Source organism: Schistocerca piceifrons, chromosome X, assembly GCF_021461385.2.
Source record: "Schistocerca piceifrons isolate TAMUIC-IGC-003096 chromosome X, iqSchPice1.1, whole genome shotgun sequence".
NCBI classification, from domain to species: Eukaryota; Metazoa; Arthropoda; class Insecta; order Orthoptera; family Acrididae; genus Schistocerca; species Schistocerca piceifrons.
The window spans coordinates 153,011,389-153,018,419 of NC_060149.1; positions in this window are offsets into that span (position 1 = coordinate 153,011,389).

Below are 7,031 nucleotides of genomic sequence, written 5' to 3' on the forward strand. Positions count from 1 at the left end.
AAGTTTTGATGGCTGATGTCACCATCCATTCATGATCATGTGACTCCAAGCTCAATTTCTCCTGATGGACAGCCATGTTCTCTTCCTCCATATGCACTTCATTTCATCATGTTTTCTGTAGGTCTTGCTTCTCATGTTTGATTTCACTTGTTGCTCTGTGTCTTTGTTATTCGTTCTTTCCTATTATTCTTTGTTGTATCTTGATATCTGTTATAGATTGTAAAGTGTTGAGGACAGCCATGCGATTTGCGTTCACATGATTTGAATTTACTCGATGTGAAGTGATATGGTGGATAGCGTGAATACACCCTGACATGACAGTCATTGTGAATTAGTCTTTATGTGAACAACATTATCATTGAATTATAATTTTTGCAAGTTGCCATTAATTGAATAAAATCTCATACCTTTTTTCCTGCATGATTTTAGACATGGTAAATACTGATTGCTGTACACAAAAGCACTGGAAACCAGCAGAGGTACTGATTTGGTCTGTATCTTTTCCATCAGTACAGTTACTGAGATTTTTAATAGAGATATTTGAGTTTCACTCACCCTTTTCTCTGTGATATTGCATTGTAAGTAGTATACTTTTCCGTTCTCTCACTTTTATTTTCGTTTTTCATTCGTTTAGGAGGTACAAAATCTTATGAACATCGTTCATTTTTTCATTTTATTCACTATACTTTAACACCTCACAGTGCACAGAACTACAAGCAAACCACATTCACGTACGTATGCTCATTTACAACTCAGTGTTGACTATGGAAAAATTGAGAGATAACTTCATGTACTGCAGACAACATTCTCAAACTGTACCAATCAGTTAGGTTTCATGAAAGCACATTATCGAGGCGCTCTTGCTCAAATATGGTGCTTATATCACACAAACAGAAGCTAAACGATGTCAAAGTTAGTGTAAGGAGGGCTATGCATGAAGCGTTCAGCGAATTCGAAAGTAAAATTTTATGTATGGATTTGACAGAAAATCCTAGGAAGTTCTGGTCTTTCGTTAAATCAGTAAGTGGCTCGAAACAGCATGTCCACACACTCCGGGATGATGATGGCATTGAAACAGAGGATGACACGCGTAAAGCTGAACTACTAAACACCTTTTTCCAAAGCTGTTTCACACAGGAAAACCGCACTGCAGTTTCTTCTCTAAATCCTCGCACAAACGAAAAATTGGCTGACATCGAAATAAGTGTCCAAGGAATAGAAAAGCAACTGGAATCACTCAACAGAGGAAAGTCCACTGGACGTGATGGGATACCAATTCGATTCTACACCGAGTACGCAAAAGAACTTTCCCCCTTCTAATAGCCGTGTACTGCAAGTCTCTAGAGGAACGGAAGGTTCCAAATGATTGGAAAAGAGCACAGGTAGTCCCAGTCTTCAAGAAGGGGCGTCGAGCAGATGCGCAAAACTATAGACCTATATCTCTGACGTCGATCTGTTGTAGAATTTTAGAACATGTTTTTTGCTCGCGTATCATGTCGTTTTTGGAAACCCAGAATCTACTCTGTAGGAATCAACATGGATTCCGGAAACAGCGATCATGTGAGACCCAACTCGCTTTATTTGTTCATGAGACCCAGAAAATATTAGATACAGGCTCGCAGGTAGATGCTATTTTCCTTGACTTCCGGAAGGCGTTCGATACAGTTCCGCACTGTCGCCTGATAAACAAAGTAAGAGCCTACGGAATATCAGACCAGCTGTGTGGCTGGATTGAAGAGTCTTTAGAAAACAGAACACAGCATGTTGTTCTCAATGGAGAGACGTCTACAGACGTAAAGGTAACCTCTGGTGTGCCACAGGGGAGTGTTATGGGACCATTGCTTTTCACTATATATATATATATATATATATATATGACCTAGTAGATAGTGTCGGAAGTTCCATGCGGCTTTTCGCAGATGATGCTGTAGTATACAGAGAAGTTGCAGCATTAGAAAATTGTAGCGAAATGCAGGAAGATCTGCAGTGGATAGGCACTTGTTGCAGGGAGTGGCAACTGACCCTTAACATAGATAGACAAATGTAATGCATTGCGAATACATAGAAAGAAGGATCCTTTATTGTATGATTATATGATAGCGGAACAAACACTGGTAGCAATTACTTCTGTAAAATATCTGGGAGTATGCGTACGAAACGATTTGAAGTGGAATAATCATATAAAATTAATTGTTGGTAAGGCGGGTACCAGGTTGAGATTCATTGGGAGAGTCCTTAGAAAATGTAGTCCATCAACAAAGGAGGTGGCTTACAAAACACTCGTTCGACCTATACTTGAGTATTGCTCATCAGTGTGGGATCTGTACCAGATCGGGTTGACGGAGGAGATAGAGAAGGTCCAGGGAAGAGCAGCGCGTTTCGGCACATGGTTATTTGGTAACCATGATAGCGTTACGGAGATGTTTAGCAAACTCAAGTGGCAGACTCTGCAAGAGAGGCGCTCTGCATCGCGGTGTAGCTTGCTCGTCAGGTTTCGAGAGGGTGCGTTTCTGGATGCGGTATCGAATATATTGCTTCCCCCTACTTATACCTACCGAGGAGATCACGAATGTAAAATGAGAGAGGTTCGAGCGCGCACGGAGGCTTTCAGACAGTCGTTCTTCCCGCGAACCATACGCGACTAGAACAGAAAAGGGAGGTAATGACAGTGGCACATGAAGTGCCCTCCGCCACACACCGTTGGGTGGCTTGCGGAGTATAAATGTAGATGTAGATGTAGTGATAATGAAATCAATTAAATGAAGGCTGTTGTACAACAATTGCTCAAGGAACAGATCAGATAGGTTAGTAGTAGTTTTAGTGATGACAAGTTCCTACTTCTGTTAACGAGTATCAATCAGCATCCACACAGTACAGATAAACACGCCTTCAGACACTGAAAATAAATGTAATGAAATATGTTTCATCATAAAGTTATTGTATGGCAGTTGTTAATCATAAATTTTGAATAAGTAAGCTTTTTTAGGCGTGTTTTGTTTTGCAGCTGTTTTGTAAGGCCAACAGCCATTTGCAGTTTATGAAGATGCATGCAGCTAGTGATACAGGAAGTAGGATGCTGATTTTTTATGCTTTTGGAAGGCAGTATTTCCAAGATGGAACTATCACCAGGGACATCCCTCTTAATGGAATAATATATATTTAGTACTTTCATCACTCTGTTCATTGGTAGATTCCTTTCATTTTATTATAGCTTATTAGTAATGCCTGGAGTTTGTTGATATGTGGTCTTCCTTTCCTTACGAGCTATACATTGTTCACAAGTACTAAAATTCCAGATATTATGGCTATAGAAATGTAATTTTAATTGTAAGTTTTTCATCATATAGGAAACTTATTGTATTACATGTTTCAAGGACGATTTCGTTTTTAAGAATTTACTTCATTTCTTACATGTTTGTGATTAACGTCCATTTCGACACAACAGTTCATTCTTTGAGTGTTGGCAAGAATGAGCAATGCATGTGCCTCTAGGAAAACCAAAGAAAATGCTCAAGAATGTATTTGTACATGTTGAACATAAATTGATGGTTCATCTGCCTATCATTTGTGCTGCATCACTTACTGTTATTAACCTTTACGAGATATAGGTACCGAAAAAGGTGTATGTTTTGTATTAATATTGTACAAAGCATAGTATCCATTTGTGAAATATCAATATTCATGTATTGATTTTTTAGATTCGTTTTCGAAGCTAAAGGAAACTATAGAAGTGCACACTCTGGTTGTTTCAGAAAATGTTGAAAGATGTTTTTAACTATAAGGGTGTACTGTCCAACAACAGGCATCCACTCACTTTCAAGAACCTATACATGCTGACTGTCATACACTGCAACAGCTCTAGGATGGTTGTACAACAACTTTCTTATAGCTTCAAAGACTGAGATTTCTTAAAGAAAAACGCAGTAATTTAAAATTAATTATTCTGTTTGCAGTTTTAGTTCTAACTTTCATGAAGTTTTTATTTACTCTAGTTATTTTTATAATTCACTTTATATTTTTTATATCATTTTAAAATCATTTTATCGGTTTTTCTGGTCATTTTAATGATAATTTTCCAAGCAGTTTAGATCACAAGAATCTGGGCTCTTTTCCATATTCGTCAACTAAATGACTGCCTCTACTACTTCCACCTGCCTCTCTCCACCTCATTCCCCTTAAAGTAATATGTCACCTAAAGCGTAATATGGGTTATTCGGACTGATGACCTATATTCCACTGAAGATGTTCATGCTGGCGAAAGATGGTTGTATCTTTTATAAACACTTTATGTAGTGTGAAAAATCTACTGTGCACACCCCAAACTGTGGTGTGTATGCAGCGACATAACACAGCAGGCAGAAGGTGCAGCATGGCAAGTGCAGTAGCACTTCGTGGTCATGGACGTTTATGCCTTGGTAACACCACATGAAAGTGTTATGAATACCCCAGAGAGGGCAGACATGCTACAATGTAAACGCTCAAGACAAACGAAGATAGTAAATCTTAGGTCTTAAGGATACAGGGTACTTTTCTGACTCAGTATTATGTAAAAATCAACACCTATTTCTGTCAGGCACTGTTTATAATATATATGTTTTACAGATTTTTTTGTTGATATCAGATAATGCAGCACACTTTCTAAACAAATTAGAAGTATTTTGAATATTTTTGAACCTGCTTAGGGTTATCTGAAAAATTACAAAGAAATTGATGCAATTTTTTTCCAAAATGCTTCCTCAGATTGAGGTACCACTTAATCCAATGTTATACATTTGAAGGAAACCAAATTTTTTACCAGATATGCATGACATGATGGTTGAGGTACTACACCTATTTAATTCCACCTATTATGTATATTACAAAAATAAAAATTATCAAATCTTACATTTTCATTTTTATAACTTTTTTCCTAATAAAAATGTTATTTTTCCTATAAATTAGTTGATTGTACAATAAAGCTTAGGTCTACTACATGGGTATGGGCTACTGTAAGTTACAGAAAAAATTAGAGCACTGCTTTGTAAACTTTAGGAAATACTTGTACCTGAATTCTGAAAAATACAACTTGCAAAAAATTGCCAATCAAGATGATAGTCCAATTAAATCGTGCCTCAGAACATTCCTGGAGCATAGTCTTTATCTTGCAGCATTTCTTCATTTTCAAGCTTCATCTTGGCATTCCTTTTAAGACTTCTTGCTTCTTTGGTAAATTGAATAGCGAATCTTTCAGCTTCATGCAAGCAATTGATCTTTCTACATTAGAGCCACATTTTATGCCTAAATTTCTCAGGACCTCCAACCTTCTATCACTTGATCATTGAAGCATATCACTGCATCTAGTACACAAACTTTTAATGTAGATAGTCCTACAAAAAACTCTTGGGTAATCTTTCCCATGTGCAATGATTGAAACTTTCATTTGTATTCTGAGTGCCCCCATGAAGACATTTACAAAGTAAAACAGTGTCACTCAGGTCTCTAAAAATTGATTTTATCTCATTCATAACAGGCTCAGGAAGAGAATGCTTATGATGATATATTTGACCACTTTCTTTTGCTTTTTGGTAACCACACCAAGAATCTGCTCCTTTAGGGCAAAGTCTGTGAACAGGGTGGTCATCTGTGGATAACTTATGAAAGTAGGTGGCCCATACAGCTTTTCTCATTGCTGTAACATATTTCAGAGGCGCATTTCGTCTAATGTCCAGTCCATAATAACTCTGAAGAAGGTCTGTTTCAGTTTCTGTCAATCTGCCTTGGCCAGACAGAGATTTTCCATCAGATATCAACTTTCCATTCACTTATCTTCATAGCTTCCTCAATGCAGCACCCATCCTCTTTCTCACATGTCACAACACTCCAGTTTTGTTACCAAGGTATCACCATAAACATTGAACTGATTAATTTTATTGAAAACTTTAGAGTCCCCATCACCTAGGTACTTCGTATATCCAACGTTATAAACAGGCACCGACCTCTGAAATATCTGTAGAGCTCCATCACACTCCATGCCTCCACTGTAATGATCATAATTCTTAGTACACTGATGTTCAATATGTCCTTCAGTGTTACCATGGCAGGTGTGGCAGTACTTAGGTAAGCACTCAGCATCAACAACTTTTCCATTCTCCACAAAAGTAGCACTTACAACACCATTCAAGGAACGATGTCATCGACGTTGCAATGTCCCATCAAGTGCAACAGCAATGTCCCTGGTTCCACTAATGTTTACAGTTTCTTCTACTGCACATTTCATAGATGCTTTAGACACAACTGCAAAGGCACCTAAAAGTATTTTTATGTACTTGCCAAACCAACTGGGAGGATGAGGAAGGTCAATCAAACCACCAAACGTTTGAGCAGCCTTTTTTTTCCTTTTCCTATTGCACGCATTGCATACACTAACTCCAAGTTAACGTCATATGAATTACGCACAATGTTCGAAGTCATTTTAGAGGTAGATTTATCGCAGTATCTACACATAACAACTAATATTGACGCTAAACCCTTCCTGCTACTTTGTTGGTAAGTTATTTCCAGACAGCCTACATCATCACATTGTTTACATTTCGCCACTTCCTTTATAAAAGAAGATAAGATGTCCACACCAACAACAACAAATCCACTACAAACAGCATCATTGTTAACACAAAAATTTGAATCACCAGGAGGTGTGCCATGTGGGCATTTCTTCCCTGAAGAACTGATGCACAGGTTATTTCAACAGTGTGGCATGCTTTGTTTGCGAACTGGTTGGTTGGTTGTTTTGGGGGAGGAGACCAGACAGCGAGGTCATCAGTCTCATCGGATTAGGGAATGACGGGGAAGGAAGTCGGCCGTGCCCTTTGAAAGGAACCATCCTGGCATTTGCCTGGAGCAATTTAGGGTGTGAACTGGTTACCATGGAATTTCCTTTTATTGAATTTCTTGATGCATAGCATAGTTCGTACTTATTGCACACTAAAGGATATGTACTCCCAAGCCACGTGGGATTAACCGAGCAGTCAAAGGCGCTGCAGTCGTGGACTGTG